Genomic DNA, 17,010 nt, shown 5'->3' with positions numbered 1-17,010 from the left:
AAAGATATCAACATACAATTTACTTTAAATAATGTACAGAATTGACATTCAAATAACTATGTTCCCATATATTTTCAGAATATTCATGTATATTACCTTTTATTCCATTTTGTCAAGTACATCCAAAATATACTGATCAGAATATCTCTCTCTACCTTTCACTTGATTACCTTTCTTTATCCGTTTATCCGCTATACACCCAACAATACTAATTTGTATTTGTACAGGCGGTCATATATGTTTCGTTAGACATGAATTGGCGATACAGTTCTGTTCTTTTCTGTCCCTTAAAACAGCATACATGTGCAAACACCGATACTTGGCTAAGAGTTCGATTTATTCACATTATCACTCGCCTAAGTATATAACATAGTTGTAATTTCATCTGCACAGACAAGTCTACCTGTACCGTTTTGAAAGATACACAATGTATAAAACCTTAAAATATTAGTCTGCATGTAGATAAAGTAATCGGCCAAATCAGGAAGTGAAATGTATTCAAACAGGTGTCTGCTTATGCAGACACAAACACAAATATGCATACACTTCTTATAAGTGTGGTTTATCACACGAACATAAATACCATCAGAAACCAAAGAGTTTTATTCGTTTTCCTGTGCGTTTCGTAACTCATACACATGTATCAATTCCACATTAGGCGGAACCGAGGTGCCCGGAATTAGAAGTATTCCTTCTGGCCCTCAATCAACAAGAACAGCAGCATGAAGTCCCACTATGAGAAATAGAATATCATAGATATGGTAGTGTCTCATGGTTTAGTGTGTCGTATGGGAATATCACTCATGGTTTTTGTGTGTCGTATGGGAATATCAGAAATTCAATAGTATCACATGGTTAAGGTGTCGTACGTGAATAATATAGTTACAGTAGTGTCTCATGCATTTTTGTCTCGTATGGGAATATCATAGATACGGTAGTACCACATGGTCTGTGTGTGTCGTATTGGAATATCATAGCTACAATAGTGTCTCATGGGTTCGTGTTTCGTACGGGAAAATCATAGCTACAATAGTGTCTCTTGGTTTTGTGTGTCGTATGGGAATATCATAGATAGTATAGGGTCTCAGGGATTTATGGGTCATTTTCGATTATTCTAGCTACAGTAGTGCCCCATAGCTTTGTGTTTCGTATGGGAATATCATAGCTACAACAGTGTCTCATGGTTTAGTGTGTCGCATGGGAATAACATAACTACAGTAGTGTCTCATGGCATTTTCTGTCGTATGGGAATATCATAGCTGCGTTATTATCACATGGATTGTGTGTCGTAGAGGAATATCAAAAATATAGTAGAATCACATGGTTTGTATGTGGTGTGGAGATATCATAGCCACGGTAGTTTTTCATGTTTTCGTTTGGTATATAAGAATATCATAGCTGAGGTAGTGTCTCATGGTTTTGTGTATCGTATTATAATATCATAGCTACAATAGTGTCTCATGGTTTTGTGTGTCGTATGGGAGTATCATAGCAAGATTAGTGTCTCATGGATTTTTGTTTCGTATGGTGTTATCATAGATACGGCAATAACGCATGGATTTGGGGTCGTATGGTATTATCATCACTACAGTAACGTCTCGTGGCTTTTTGTGTCGTATGGGAATATCATAGGTACACTTCTGTCTAATTGGTTTGTGTGTCGCATGGGAATATTATAAATTCATTATTACAACATTGTTTGTGTTTGTGTTTGTGTGTCATATGGGAATATCATAGCTACAGTATGTATCATGGTTTTGTTTTTCGTACGGGTAAATCAGAGCTTCGGTACGTCCCATTGTTTTTTGTGTCGTATGGAGATATCATAGCTACAGTAGTGTCTCATAGTTTAGTGCGTTGTATGAGAATATCATAAATACAGTGGCATCACACGGTTTGTGTGTCATATGGGAATATCACAAATACAGCAGCGTCTCATGGATTTTTGGGTCGTATGGGAATATCATAGATACAGTGGTGTCTCATGGTTTTGTGCGTCGCACGGGAATATCATAGCTACGGTAGTGTTTCATTGTTTATTCTTTCTTATGGGAATATCATTGCTACAGTAGTTCTCTTGTTTTTTTTGTCGTATGGAAATTTAGCTACAGTGATGTCTCATGGTTTTTTATGTGTCGCACGGGAATATCATAGCTACGGTCTTGTCTCTTTGTTTATTCTTTCTTATCGGAATATCATAGCTACAGTAATTTCTCATGGTTTAATGTGTCGTACGGGTATATCATAGCTACGGTAGTGTCTCCTGGTTTTGTGTTTCGTACGGGAATATCAGGTCTACAGTAGTGTCTCATGGGTTTGTCTGTCGTATGGGAGAATCATTGCTATTGTAGTGTCTCATGGGTTTGTCTGTCGTATGGAAGAATCATTGCTACAGTAGTGTCTCATGGCTTTGTCTGTCGTATGGGAGAATCATTGCTACTGTAGTGTCTCATGCCTTTGTTTAGTCGTATTGGAATGTAGTATTACGTGGCTTTGTGTGTCGCATTGAAATATTACTTCAGTAATGTCTCATGGCTTTTTGTGTCGTATGGGACTAACATATCTACTGTAGTATCCCATGGCTATGATTGTCGTATGGGAATATCATAGCTGCAGCAGTGTCTCATATTTTTGTGTGTCGTGTGGAAATATCATAGCAACAGTAGTGTCTAATGGTTTTGTGTGTGGTAAGTAGTTAAGTGGGCCACTTTACCGTCAATGGGAATTAGCATTACAAGACCCCTTGGGCAACTCTAGCGTCAAGGGAAATTTAACATGGAGAAAAATCGTGGGCAACTCTAGGGACAATGGGAATTTAACATAGAGTTTGGGTCTGTCTAGGGACAAGGGAAATTAACATGGGGAATAGAGTTTGGGCTTTTGGGATTTTTTTTTTTTTTTTAAAAAGTTTTTTTAAATTTAAATTTAAATTTAAATTTAAAAAAGGGGTAGGCAATGGAAAGGCTATCTCTTTTCGAGAAATATGGCTTGCCCTGAAAAGGGCCTTTGGGTTTTCTTCTGCTTCTAGTTTCTTCTTTTTCTCCACCAAGTTCTTATTTTATCTCCAACACTCTTTCTCTTCTTTTCTTTCTTTTTTTTCTCCTGCTCTTCTTTCTTCTTCTCTTCCTCCTCTTCTTTCTTCCTCTTCTCATTTTCTTCTTCTTTTTCAATCTTTTCGTTCCATTTGCTTATTCTTATTCTTTCCTCTTCATCCTCCTTCTCCTCCTTTATCTCTTTCATGACACCACTAATCTTGTCCTTTACCTTTTTTAAGTTATTAATTTCCATCTTTACACGATGGGGACTATAGGAATAATGGTCTTCAACCAGTCTTATCAACATCTGCTCCATCATTCCTAAGTTGTCTAAAACGTCTTGTAATGTTTGTATTTTGTCCATTTGGTTAGAAGCCATCTTCTTTTTTTATTCTTTGCAGAATGGTTTGAACGACGAATACTGTGGGTTCTTATACTTAAAGCGCGTACGTGAAGGAAAACATCCCCTAAAACGTAAAATTGATCTTACCTAGATCATGACCAAACAACGCGCGGACGTGAAGGAAAACATCCCCTACTTTTTCATTTCATATAATAAAACCCAAACTTTACTCTCCACATACGCTAAGAAACAATAAACAAATCCATAATCTACTATCCACACAATCGTACGTGAGCGGGTACAAACACAAACACACAAACACATACGCTAAGAAACAATAAACAAAATCCATAATCTACTATCCTCACAATCGTACGTGAGCGCTTACAAAACCCAAACTATACTCTTCACATACGCTAAGAAACAATAAACAAATCCATAATCTACTATCCACACAATCGTACGTGAGCGGGTACAAACACAAACACACAAACACATACGCTAAGAAACAATAAACAAAATCCATAATCTACTATCCTCACAATCGTACGTGAGCGCTTACAAAACCCAAACTATACTCTTCACATACGCTAAGAAACAATAAACAAATCCATAATCTACTATCCACACAATCGTACGTGAGCGGGTACAAACACAAACACACAAACACAAACACACAAACACATACGCTAAGAAACAATAAACAAATCCATAATCTACTATCCACACAATCGTACGTGAGCGGTTACAAAACCCAAACTATACTCTCCACATACGCTAAGAAACAATAAACAAAATCCATAATCTACTATCCACACAATCGTACGTGAGCGGGTACAAACACAAACACACAAACACATACGCTAAGAAACAATAAACAAAATCCATAATCTACTATCCTCACAATCGTACGTGAGCGCTTGCAAAACCCAAACTATACTCTTCGCATACGCTAAGAAACAATAAACAAATCCATAATCTACTATCCACACAATCGTACGTGAGCGGGTACAAACACAAACACACAAACACAAACACACAAACACATACGCTAAGAAACAATAAACAAATCCATAATCTACTATCCACACAATCGTACGTGAGCGGTTACAAAACCCAAACTATACTCTCCACATACGCTAAGAAACAATAAACAAAATCCATAATCTACTATCCACACAATCGTACGTGAGCGGTTACAAAACCCAAACTATACTCTCCACATACGCTAAGAAACAATAAAGAAACCCATAATCTACTATTCACACAAACATACCTTAGCTCTTACAAGCACCAACACACAAACACATACCCTCACACTATCTTAGAAAAGAGTTAGTGTTTATATTCACACTACTCTACCTACACATTGGCAAATTGATGGTTATTTCTTTTCTAGAGTATTGGGTAGCCCTGAAAAGGGCTGTTTTTTTGGAACTTCATGGACACCTGGTTAATGGTGGCACCTTCCAGGCCTGGCGCCACATACACATCTTATCCCCCAGTTACTTTTTACTTTTTTGGGGGAGAGAGCAGAGGCAGGATATGTCGCTTCAGAATCCCAATTTTCGCTCTCTGGGATTCTGAAATTTATTCTTCTTCTCTTCTTTTCCTTCTCCTCCTCCTCCTCTTCTTTGTTTCTTCTCTCCTCCTCTTTGTATTTTCTTTCCTCTTCTTCTTCTTCTTTATATCTTCTCTCCTCCTCTTCTTTTTTTCTTCTTTCCTCCTCCTCTCTTATCCTTCCCTCCTCCACAATGGCTTCCGCGGCCAGTTCATTCAACAGGCGCCTGGCATATTCCAGATGCACATGAAGTTCCAACAGTTTAGACAGTCTCGTGTTCATTTGTGGTGTTGATCAATCAACAAGGGTAGCTAGACTGCCCAGCGAGTTTCAATTTATAGTGAAAGCGCGGACGTGAAGGAAAACATCCCTCTAAAAAACATAAAATTGATGTTACCTACATCATGACCAAAAACAACAACGCGCGGACCTAAAAGAAACACTCACTCACTTTTTTATGCTACCCATCACTATTTTAAAATTTTTTATAAATCACTTCATTAGACTATCCACATACGCAAAGCAATCCAATCTAACTCCAAATATACACCTCAAACACCAAAAAAACCATGATTTTAATCTACTATTCATACCAACTTACTTAAGCACTTACTAACACACAAACACATACCCTCACATTTTTTAAAAAAGAGTTAGTGTTTATTTTCACACTACTCTACCTACACACATTGGCAAATCGATCGTTATTTCTTTTCTAGAGTATTGGGGTAGCCCTGAAAAGGGCTGTTTTTTTGTTTGCTATGGCATTCTTTTTTTAGTTTCTAAGAATGCGATGTCCTCTGAGGATAGACTTTCTGGCGATAGGTCTGCTTCTTCGGAAAGAAAAGAAGAACTCTTTGGTGTCGATACGGCAATCGACAAAGCCTCTGTCAGGTTCAGGTTGCTGCTGCTGCTCTTGTTGTTGTTGTTGCTGCTGTCTCTGAAGTCTGTACTTCTCTGTCCATTCTTCTTTTTCCCTGTTCATTTCTTCTCTGAAGAGCTCTTCTATCAGGTCTTCAGTGATTTTTAACATTCTCACATTCTCTATTTCTTCTGGCTTCGGTATCAGACTGTGTCTGACCCTATGCAAATTCACGTAGGCTTCGTTGAGTTTAGCTAGTTTGGAGCACATCTTCTTAGGAGGATGAGTCGACAATGGATGGTTAGACTGGAAACAACCCGGTTCTTAAAGTCAAAGCGCGGACGTGAAGGAAAACATCCCCCACACGGTTTTTGAGTCGCAACGTTTAGTGAGTGTCATGAGAGGGATAGTAAGAAATGAAAGAGCATCAATCCAACATTCTTATAGCTAAACAAAAGACAAAGGCATTTTTTTCAAAACACAACATTTTTTATTCAAAAATCACTTAACATTAAACAACAACTCTAACATTTTTAACAATAATCCAACAATAAAACATCAAACAATTTTTTCAAAACACAACATTTTTTATTCAAAAATCACTTAACACTAAACAAAAACTCTGACATTTTTTAACAACAATGCAACACTAAAAGTTTCTCCACTAGGTAAAGAGGGATAACAGTCTTCCATGGTTTCTAGTAATCTAGGATGACTTCTCTCAAACTGTTGATTTCTATGGTATTATCGAATTCTGCATACAGGATGACGTTCACCGTTTCATCAGGGTCTCGGTCTTTAAACTGAATTTCCACACGAATCTGGCCGGATTTTGTAGGGTGGAAATGTCCCTCGTCGCTGCCTTGGTCTGGAGTGAAATCGAAAGCCCACAAAGCGTAGCCACCTGCATAATCCTCGTACGTAATACCGTGACTGGTATTGGTTCCTAACTGTCCGGTGGCTTCGTACAGGGACAAGTACGATCTCAAGTAATTCTTCTTGGTAAAGTCAGGTTCGAAAGGTCGGGTACACAAGGTCTTGCCATCGCGACTGACTTCGATTTTGGACACGCCAAAGTGTTGAAAGTAGAAAGGATTTTTTTCGGCAGCTCCGTTGAAGGCTGTATTCTCGACGATACCAACGATCAAACGTTTGGGTAACTGTCCTTGGAACAGATGATCTTCGATCATGGATCGCTGTCCCTTGGGAATGGTGAAGGTTTTCACTTGCACGCGTCGTATGGGATACTTGGCAGTCGTTCTACTCAACGTCTGACTGATGTCGTTTCCCACTTTAGGTAAAACTTCCACACGGCGTACGTAGAGTCTGGCTTCTAGGATTTTGGTTTTGTAACCGTCACTATCAGCCATCAAATGGAAAGCGGCACTGCTACGATTCAGTCTCAGGCGGACATCCACCCCGTTCAGCAAATACTTTTCTTGCAACCACATGTCCAAATGCAAACGATCCATCAGTTCTAAACTTGTGTCGGCTCCCGTGATTCTCTTTCTTCGTTCTAGAAATCCATCATTGTTGTCTTTCTTTTCATCAGTTTCCAATATTTCAAACTTGGTAGGTTCGTCAGCTTCCCATAGCACACAGGCATTGAGATGAGTGTTCTTGGCATCTATTCCGTACGTCAAGAGATTTTCCAGGTAGGCACGATAAGGGTAAGTATCCATGCTGCTACTGACCAGTTTGTTATTCAAGTACAAGTCCACTCCACTGAACAAGGAATGCATGAAATTGTTGACGGGAGCTACTGCTTCATCGTCTATAGCACCTCCAGTCTTATCTAGAATTTTGACTTTCAGGTACAAGTAACTGCTATTCAGATCGATGTAATCTTCGGGCTGTCCTTTGATTTTAAACTCGATGGGAGCGGAATCGGTCAGTGAGGAGACGGGGTGAAATTCCACCCACTGGGATTCTTGCATCGTCATCATCGTGGGGGGCATGGCAAACAGATCCAGTTCCGTCTTGGAACAAGCGCAAGATTCTCGGTGCATCATTTTTTTTGTCTCTTTTTTATCAATAATCGAAAACGTCTAAGTCTCGAAAGGTTCTTCTTTTCTTGGCCTTTCTCGCTTGAAGTCTGGTGAAAGGGTGTTTTCTTCGTCGTCTCTTTCTGCCTTGTCCTTGCTGAATGCCTGACTCGGTAGCGTGCAGGGCATTTATAGGTGTTTCTCGTTGGCCTAAAATGTCTTTGCCCGTTTGCAGCAAGACATTTTTGCCTGCCCTCATGAAGGCTTCTTTAGGGTTTTGTTTGTCGATGATGACATTTTGGAGAAATTCTTTGCCTTGCGTCAGTGCCGCATCTTTCAAGGCGTGAAACCGCGTGTCACCATCGGTTTCAACACCGGGGCCACCGAACGAAAGGCCGATTTTAACATGTCTCCTAAACCGTGTCCTCGCTGTCGAGCAACCCCTCGGTACACTGGATACATGACTTACGAATCGTGAGAGAACCGTTTTCGAAAATGGAGTTTCACCGTGACTTTTCCTTTGGTGAATGGAATATTTTGTCCCAGATCTCCTTTTATAGCAATGTTGACCGTGTCCAAATACGACTTACTGACAGGCAAATAGTGAGGATGGACAAATTCGCGGTGTACGTGGTAAGTGTTTCCACCTTCCTCGTCAGCGTTCGTGACAGAATCTACTTTGAAAGGAATGACACGCAGTAACGGTACGGAGGTGTGTCCCACCACGTTGTACTCCACCACATCGGAATACACGAACATCAAATTCAGTCCTTGGTTCAGTTCTACCGGGGCACGAAATAACTTGCTAAAAGACTCGTTGTCGTAAACGATGGGTAATTCGTTTTTCTTGAGCATGGCCTTTCTCATGTCCATGTCTCCGCCCAACATGTCAAACAATTCAGGACAAAATAAAATGGACATGATTTTACTTCGTTCAAATTTCATCAAGAAGCGACGAGCTGCTTTGTGGTACTCCATGGTGACACTTTTGTTGACATGCTCCAAAGCTTTCAGAAACACGACATTAAACCTGGAGGCTATGGTGCTGACCAAATGTTGACCACTAAAATAATAGCCTGGGGGAATGAACAAGTGATAGGTGGTGTACTTTTGTGTACGGGTTTTCTTGTCATATTTGACATTGCTATCCATCCACTGTTGCATTTGCTCGTCATGAACTTCCACATCAAAAAAATTTTGATTGGGAAGGACATTGAGGACTTGGGTCGGGTGAATCATTTCTACTAAAGCCACTTCCCAATGGGCTTCGTGATCTAAGGGGATGGCCTGAGGTAATTTGGCCGTGTAACAGCACAACGTGTTCTTGGGAAACACCTCCATGGAACTGTCACTGGGTAAAGTTAAGTAAAATTGGCTTTGGTGACTCATAATTCCAGAGTTCTGTGGCTGTCCGAGGGGTTAGTGGACGTCAGAGGCGTGTCTCCGTCTAAAATGGGGTTCTGGTTGTGATTGAAGTGGTGACTGGCACTGGCACTGGACACAAGGTTCCCGTGGTTCCCGTTCGAGGTGAATTTCAGGGAGGGATTAGGAAGCAGGTAACCGATGCAACTGCTCAATAAAATGGTCCACAATTGTTTGTCTCCTTGTTGCAAACTCAAATTGGCGATGGCTGCCCCGATGACACAATACACCACGAAGATTTGGCAGAAAAAGACGATTTGCGTTTTAGGCACACGTTCTCCACACCACACCCACAAGGGTTGTTTTTGTAAATCTTGCACAGAAGAACTAGGGGAAGGAGGAGTGGTCGACGTAGCTGCGTCTGCTGTGTGAAAAGGCATGATGGTCACTTCTTTTTATAGTCGATGACTTGCGAAGCGTCGATCCAAGAATCAAAACTGGGCGGATATCCTTTCCAACGTACTTTGACTTCTTTGACACGTCGCTTGCCCACTTTACGGGTTCTGCGTTCGAGAATGCTTTCGATGTCGTACACGTCGTCTTCTTTTTTGGTGACACGTTGTAACTCGGGCAAATAAAACGTTCCTTTGAGCACTTCTCCGTTCATGTCTTCCAATTTATAGACGGCAGGATGACGGCCATGCACTCGTCCAGTGACGCGAAACAATTCGGTCGTCCAGTTAGGTAAGTAACCTTTGTCGAAAGTGCGTTTGGTTTTGCCAATGCGCACCCAATCTCCTACGGCCAACTCTCCACTTTTCTTGGGGACAGCCCTCGTCGGGGACGTACCAAACAGGCGCTCAAACACCAACACTTCGTTCTCGGGAGTCACGTCTTGCGGGGCACGTCCGATGCTTCGATGGTAAGATTGGTTGTACGCTTGCACCAGGTGCGGTAAGATGTCGATGTACTTCAGAGTGTGGTGATGCGTAAAATATTTCCACATGCGTTCTTTCAAAGTGCGTTGAAAACGTTCCACGATGCTGGCTTTGGTTTTGGGATTCTCGGTGGTAAAAAAATGAATGTCACGTTTCTTTAATTCTTTTTGGAAAGCTTGGTTCAGAAATTCGGTACCTTTGTCCGTTTGCCATCGAAGAGGGTGACGACCGCTTTGTTTCAACACTCGTTGCAGGGCTCGCACTAACTCGCTGCTCGATTTGGAAGTCAAGGGCACGACCCAGGCAAATTTGGAAAAGACGTCGATGACACAAAACAAATATTTGTAGCCACGATTGTAGCTGGCCAAATGAGAGACATCGGCTAAATCGGCTTGCCATTGATGATCGATGCCTTCCACTCGGGTGCGACTTCTGGCAAACTTGCGTCGAATGGGTTTGTGTAAAGTGTAGGTAGCTTGTTCTTGTAACCATCGTTGCACTTGAGGTAAACGGAGACTTTTCAGTCGAGTTTTGGCAGCACGATACAATTTTTGAACTCCTGCGTAACCTGCAGGATGCGAGGGATCGTAGTAAATGCTGGCTAAGACTTTTTCCATTTTTTTGTGTTGGTTGGTGTGTTAATAAGACACCCACTCTTGGAGGATGCTACTCTTTTTCTCTTGGGGTATTTTCTTGGATTGCAATGCTTTGCGTGTGCGGCCAGCAATAGGCGTCGAAGAGGAGAAGGATGTTTGAGCGGGGGATATCGGTTCTTGTTTCACTTCTGTCTTCACTTCTGTCTTCACTTTCTTTTTCTCTTCTGAGGAAGAAGGGGTGGCCATCATCTTTTTAATCCATCCAATTCTGGAGGTAGGTGGTGTTGTTAACTTGCGTACTTTTTCTGGTGGAGTTTGAAACCCTTCCTTTTCTTCTCCTTTTTCTGTCTTGGTCACGGGTACTGGTGGTACTGGTACTGGTACTGGTACTGGTGATGGTGCTGGACTTTTCATCAAGGTCTTAAAATGTTTCAGAGTGGGTAGAGCTGTTTCGTCTAAAGCTTTCTGGTGAAAGAGTTGCAGTCGTTGCAAGAGTTGACCGTACTTTTGCGATTTTTCTGTTTCGGACAAATCTTGGCGATCCATCAAGGACTGCAATTCGTGTTGTAACTGGGACATCTCGCTCAAATGGGGATTGGGAGGTAAATGCGGGGTGCGTTGTTCTTGCCACCGATGGTATTCCATCCATCGTTTGTAAGGCACTAAAGCTAGTTTTCGTCCTTCCATGGTGTTGTCAGGGGTCGATTCTGAGATCTTGGGACTTAAGAAGGCCTTTTCATCTTGCTCCCACCAGTCCTCCCAACATGGTTCCCAAGACTCCTTTCAGTATGGGGCCTAACAAGAGAGGTAAAATACCTCCACGTTGCACTAACATCTTCTTTTTTTGACGAATGGGAATTTTCTTTCGAACCATTTGGCGAAGAACGTGACGATGTTTGCTTAAGCATTGTTTCTGGTGTTTGGACAAAGGGATCGTGCCTTTCAAAACGTTCAAACAACATTCGCACACGGTATCGATGACCTCTTTGGAGGCCGTTTGAATGAGTTTTTTTCGTAGGGGTGAAGAAGCTTTGGACAGGACAGATAACATGTCCCCATGTTTGGCTAAACGTGGTGGCAGTCCTTTCCTTTTCTTTCCTTGGGGTTTTCTGGAGGGTGACATCTTTGAGTCTTCAGGAGCACCGAAAAAACACTGATACCCGACTTGGTCACAGGCCTTTTTTATACTGGAACGCGTCGCCACTGATTGTCTTGACGTCGTATCAGTTTGAGGACAGGCATGACACGTCGTGCAGGGGTACGCAACGGACTAAATCGAGCCAGTTCTTGCTTGGACAAATCCAGTAAACTTTGTAACATGCCCGATCTTTCTTGAATTTTGATTTTGGGAGAAGGTACTTTGTGAGCAGCAGCCACTGCCACTAAATTGGAAGGTCCTGCCACTGGGGAAGTTCTTTTGGGGGTCATCAACGGAGAAGTTCTTGGTGTGATCAACGTCTCCAAGTACTCTTCAGTTCTGGGTGTCATTAACGGAGAAGTGGACAAACGTGAAGCTGCCGGAGACGCAGTCACCGCCGTGGCAGGTCGTGGTTTGCGAGTGTAAGGTTGCGTCCTGGCCGAAGTGCCTCTCTTGTGACTAGTTTTCTGTGGACTTTTCTTTTTCTGGGGGCTTCATTTCTTTTTCCTGGGTGGTGTCTGGTCAGAGGAGGGTCCTGCCTCTGGAGAAGTTCTCCTTGGGGACCTGGTCTTTTTCTTCTTGGGGCTTCGTTGGACTTTTGTCTTGGGTATAACTTTGGGGGCATTAGGATCCCATCTTAAGAGTGAGCGAATGATGACCCCTCCTAGAGTACCGCTCCCTCCAGGTTTCAAAATGATTTGTTTTTTGGTTTGAGTGTCGATGCGGGGATCGGCCAGTTGGACCAAAGCGACTTTGTTTCGATCGAAAAAGCGTTTGGTTTGATGAGGAATCTGAATGATTCCTTGGAGTAATTGACGTGCCGTCACCGTGAACCATCGTAAGACTTCTTTGAGACTAGCTTCTAAGACACGAGCTCGTGTTTGTGGATCTTTTTCTCGACTGATGCCATACAAGGCACGAATCAATTTGACGGGAAGATGCGACTGAAGGGACTTCATGTTCGCGCTGAGAGTGAGACAGACGAAAAAGGGTCTGAGGTTTTTATAGATTTTTTATGGGGAGTGAAATGAAGTCGAGGACGGAGACGTGTACAGGACAGGCCCTCCGTCTTGGCACCAGTGGTGAAACAAGTGGGTACGAAATCGCAAATCCTCGGGAGTCGTAGGTTTCAAATCGACGAGTAAATAGGCGTGTGGAGTTTGAGTGGCATCATCGTACGCCTGAGTCAGCCAAGGCGTTCCTAACTGTTTGGCTAAGACTTGCACTTGCGATTTATCTCGAGGGCTTTTAAACAAGACCACGTAATGCGCATTGAGACTGATGGTGCGATGGGCTTTACTTTGTTGAAACAAATTTTGGGTGATGTAAACGACACTGGCATTACGGTGATGCCCTTTGCGCGTGAACCACAGTTTAATTTCTTCTTCGTCTTCTCCTAACATGTCGTCAAAAATGACCAAATGGGTTTGACGGGAGTCAGAGACGATGCCGTCGTCTTCTTTAGGAATGCCTTCCACAAACACGATGGAATCGCCTTGACTTTCTCGCAAGAGGCTGTACGCCGATTGCCACTCTTTGTAACACCACACGATTCGTTCAGGGGGTGGATCGATCAAATGATGTTTATGTTCGATCAAACGTTTGACGAATTCGGTTTTGCCTGAACCGCTAGGTCCAGCAATGAGCATGTTAAAGGGATGGCGAAGATACAAAGCCTCCCAACTGGCACGATCTAAGTGTTCGTCGATGACTTTGACAGTAGAGGAAGAGGGAGCAGAGACAGCAGAGGTAGCCATGGTGTGAGGAATGTCACTTGTGACACGAAAAAACAAACAAGACAAGAGTTTATATACTTTTTCAGAACACGTTTATTGAATGTTTCAAACATGAATACGAAAGACAAAAATGCATAAAAGCCAAAGGCTTAAGTACAAGAATAAAAGGCACATGATAACCATGAACGTGGAATAAACACAAGTGTCTGTACAACATGTTTTGGGTAAAGTTCTAACCAGTTCTATAGTAGGGGTAAGGTCACACAAGTGTCCTCCCGAAAGGGTCTTTCAGGCCTGTCCACGACAGTCCTGTCCTGGGTGACGGGTTCTTCTGGCACCGTCACTAACACAGGTTGAAAAGTAACTTTTTTCCTTGAATAACTCTCGTGCATACTGGGCCACCTCTTGTGTCCAAGCCTCAAAACCCTGGTCTCGGTGATGTCCAACATTTGACTCCTAACCAATCTGGTTTCTTCTTCGTCAACGACATGGTAAGTTTCTTCAATGAACAATGAACTATCGATCTTGCCTAGGGTTCCTTTTCATATACAGACCAATACCGACGTGACCGTACGGTAAGGTGAAGTGATTGGGAAGTCGCACTCGCTTCTGGTATACAATTTGATAGACTTTTTCCAAGGGTCGACTGACGATGTGGTGAGTGGGTAAACGTACAATCTTGTTCGGTTGATAGGTGGTCACTTTAAAGTTTCCATCCTCTCCCGATTGCAAGGCTTCTTTCAATACCCCAAAGTTGACCACTCGACTGGTACGATGATTCAGAGTCAGTCCTTTCACTTTGCACGTCGTGTGCACTTCTCCTTGTTTGTCCCGTTATTCGTAGCCGTAATTTTTGGGACCACCACTGACGAAACTTAGAATCTTGTCGTCGGGATGCTCGTCTGTCCAGGCTCCTAAACGGTCTCCTTCGATGTCAGGGTGCTGTTGACTCGGGTGATGGATGTAAATGCAACTGTCCGTGTCAAAGTACAGGACGCGTTCTTCTAACAGTTCTAAAGCTTCGTACAATTTTAAGCGAGCATGAGCTGTCACGTAAGCCGCAATGATGACATTTCCAAAAGGGTCGTCTTGTACAAAGTCCAGATCTTCTTCGTAATTGACCAAGATCAAATCCTCTCGAACGACGTCCACGTGTTTCATGTATTTGGTTTTGTCGTGAATCATCTGGAAGTAGCGGGAAGGTTCTGTCAAATATTCCGTCTTCGGTAAACACGGTCGTTGTGCCATTTTACCCCACAAGCAATTTAACATCACTTTGGCAAACGATCGCCTGCCTTCGTTTTTTTCGATGTGGTCTAAAGAGATGCCTTCTTGTGCGTAGTATTTCTCTTTGAATTGTATTTGGTCTTCGGGAGTGTGACACCAGGAAGGATAGCCGCTGGCTTCTTGTTTCAGTTTCAAAAAGGCATCCACGTAGTCGGCGAAAATGCCTTTCTGAGTAGGGTCACCCTTGTGGTACTGTTGTGTCTTGGGAAAGTGGCAAATTTCGTACACTTCTAACAGTTGGTATCCCATGTCCAGAGCTTTGAACAATTCCACGCTGACCCAGGTTCCCGTCAAGGCCCGTTCTTCCTGGCTGTGATGGCAAGGTTGGTCCTGGTTGCACGTTTCGGCACAAGTACGGCACAAGGGAAACATCAGTTTGCCTTGACAATGGTGAGGTAAGACGGGATGGTATAGGTTCGTGGGAGGCAAAACTTTACACTTGATCAAGCCTTCGTATTGTCGAATGTTTTTCAGGTCGATGTGTTCCGTCAGCAATTGCGGGTGCCCTACAGGAAAGCGACAATATTTGCACACGTAGGGATACAGCGAACACACGTCCAAGTATTTGATTTCTTCTCCTTTCTCTTCGTCGGCTTGGTACAGCAAACAGGTGGCATTGGTCCTTCCTCCGTACAAACTATCCCTCGGGTTCAGCGGGTCCATGAACTGGTAACTTTCCACGAGGCGTTTAAACTCGGGATCGGTTTTCATACGGTGATCGTATTCGTGTTCCCACATTTCCACCACTTGGTATCCTTGCTGTTCTAGCTTTAGGCGTCGCCGACAAGTGTCCTGGTACAAGTCTTCCATGGTTCGTTGCAAAAACTGATTTTTAGTGTCACGGTCAGGGTAACAGACGGGACATCCGTGAAATAAGCAACCGTTAAACTCGTACACGATCTTGGGGTTTTCTAAGTCCCATCCATCTACCGAATACGTTGCGATGGTCTTTTCGCCTCCTCCGTTGCGGGCATGCTGAATCCATTTGTCTTCCTTGTCGCACAAGTAATGTAACCAACGTAGGGCTTTGACCGAGTATTGACGCTTGACATAGTGGGTCGTTTGAGGACTGATGACAGCCACGGTGTTTTCAGGCATGAATCGTTGGCGGTACATTAAGGAACACGCTTTGGCAATGGTACAAGCTTCTTTCAAAGGATCGACCCCTCCGTGTTCCATGAACAGTTCTCGAAATTTTCCACAGCAACGCCGTAAAATGTCCACGTCGGAACGACAATACTTTAACATTTCTTCCTGAAAGTCGAAAGGGTCCGAGGCGTGAGCTTGGTGCCAAGCGTAGAAAGCTTCTCGTTGTTCGGTACGCATGTTGTCCGGGTCGTAATAGTGAGCCTCAGGCAAATGGGGTAGAACAGCATGTTGATTGGCTTCCGTATTGAAAAAGTGTGGAAAGTACCCTTTAGCCATTTCTGTCATTCCAAACGTTTTAGGCATTCGGCTCAAATGCATGGCCAAGTAACTCATCGAATCTTTAAACTGTACTTGTCCCACTTGCATGAAAATGATTTTGGCTCCGTTCAAAATCACTTTAGTACGTTCGGTGCCATGTTCCGTATAGTACCTCAAAAGAAACTGTCCATCGTATCCGGAGAAATTGTGAGCCATCACCGTGGCATGACGATGACAATCTCGGTAACGTTCGATGTCCTCTTGGCTCCACGTCTTGTCGATGGGGTCTAAGACCCATTGGGCAAAATCGGCTAACGTGTTTGGTGCCCGAAAGATTTTTTCACGTCCTCCAGGAATCTTGCTGCAGTGAGGGCAATGACTGAAGATAGGTTCTTGAATGCACTTCTCGCACGCTCGATGAGCCACGCAGAAATTAGGAATGTGAATGCCAATCTTTTGCATGCATTCGAAATCGAAAAAGATGAAATTGCCTTTCTTCTTGTGACCGTCCTCTTTCTCTGGTGGGGGTTGGTATTTTTGCACGTAGCATTGGTGTTCCAAGTCCACGATGTGGTGACAAATGTGACATTTTTTCTTTCCTGGACATACGTGTGCCTTGGCATTGTTGGTACGTATGCCTTGTCTACACGTAGGGCACAATCTCAGGAGTTGACAAGCACATTTCTTCTGTGAACCTTGTGTTTTCAAATGTTGTTGGTAACAGGTAGGGCTGACAAACGTGCGCAGACAAGTCGAACAA

At 43.0% G+C, this 17,010-nt stretch overlaps 1 protein-coding gene across 3 annotated transcripts in view; it reads right to left on the bottom strand.

The window, feature by feature from the left end:
- The window catches only part of LOC149783527 (uncharacterized), a 78,065-nt gene that overhangs the window by 17,049 nt on the left and 44,006 nt on the right, over positions 1-17,010 (bottom strand). Inside the window, exon 1 of one of the 3 annotated variants that reach the window (XM_089931772.1) lies at positions 97-597. The exons of 1 other annotated variant lie outside the window; for it this stretch is intronic. The gene's annotated coding sequence lies outside the window, so the exon portion shown is untranslated. Of the gene's footprint in view, positions 1-96; positions 598-17,010 lie in introns of those variants that run through there. One more of the 3 variants, XM_089931771.1, reaches the window with a different exon arrangement.

The sequence above is a fragment of the Sinohyriopsis cumingii genome, chromosome 14 (genome assembly GCF_028554795.1).
Source record: "Sinohyriopsis cumingii isolate HCF-2022 chromosome 14, ASM2855479v2, whole genome shotgun sequence".
In the NCBI taxonomy this organism is placed as follows: domain Eukaryota; kingdom Metazoa; phylum Mollusca; class Bivalvia; order Unionida; family Unionidae; genus Sinohyriopsis; species Sinohyriopsis cumingii.
Note: the sequence above shows the minus strand (reverse complement) of the source record. Positions and strands in the feature narration are given on the sequence as shown.